This window comes from Myotis brandtii, unplaced genomic scaffold (assembly GCF_000412655.1).
Source record: "Myotis brandtii unplaced genomic scaffold, ASM41265v1 scaffold803, whole genome shotgun sequence".
Taxonomy (NCBI): domain Eukaryota; kingdom Metazoa; phylum Chordata; class Mammalia; order Chiroptera; family Vespertilionidae; genus Myotis; species Myotis brandtii.
In genome coordinates, this window is record NW_005371234.1 from 408,162 (window position 1) to 409,321 (window position 1,160).

The following is a 1,160-nucleotide window of genomic DNA, read 5'->3' on the forward strand; positions in this document are numbered from 1 at the left end:
GCCGCCCCACGGGCTGGGAGGGGACAGGCCAGCCCTACCCTCCGCCCACCCACACAGAGCAGCCCCAGCGCCTGCATGTGCCCCCCACAGACACCCTCCTGCAACCTGCGGCTCACCCGCCACCTGGACCTGCTTCCCAGGCGCCTCTTCCTCCTTAGATCTGCCTCCCCCTCAGGCACTCCTTCCCGTTAGCTCTGCCTCCCCTCAGACGGGTCCTCCTGCTCAGACCCCTCCCGCAGACACCCCTCCTCAGATACCTCCTCTCCCTAAGGCACCCCACCCCTCCTTGCCCCTCTCTCAGAACCTTCCCCTTCTAGCAGCCCCACCCCTCAGACACCCCACCACCCAGGCACCCCCCCTTAGACATTTCAGCCCGCATACCCTTAAATACACCAATCCTCTTAAAACACCCCACTGCTCCCCAAAGATCTTACATGTCCCTCAGAAACCCACAGGCACCCTGCTCCCCCTAAGCCCCACCTCCCCGGTGGACATCAGACAGGACTTGTCAGATAGCTCACTCCCCCCAGACTTGTCCCGTCACCCGCACACCCTCACCCCAACCCATGGCCCAGAGTCTACTGAGGCCCCTCCCACACATCCCCTCCCGCTCAGGCCCCTCTGGGGCCAGCCCCCACCCCCCACCTCATCTGCCCCTCAGGGTCTCCCTCTGCCCAACTTTCTCTTTCGTCTCCCTCTTTATCTCTCTCCTCACTCGGTCTCTTTCCTTCTGTCTCCTCCCAATTCTCTCTCTCTTCTCTCTTCCCTTGTCTCTCCTCAACCTGTGGTGTCTCTCTCCCTGTCACTGTTTCTCCCCATCTCTCTTGGTCTCTCTGCCTCCACTCAATCCTTTGCCCTATTTCTCTGTCTTCCACGCCCGACCCCAACCCTTCCGTCTCTCTCCCTATCTCCCCAGTTCTTCCATCTCTCCGTCTCTCGCTCCCTCTCTCTCCACCACCTCTTTTCCTCCTTCTCTCTACCTCTAACTCTCCCATCTCGCTGTCTCTGCCCCCACCCTGTCCCTGTCTGTTTCTCTCTTCATCTCCCTCCCATTTGTCTCCCCATCTCTCTCCATCACCCGGACTCCGCACCTCTCCCTGTCCACCTCTCCCACATCCCCGGCTCTCTCTGCCTCTCCGGGTCCCCTCCCTCCTTCCCCC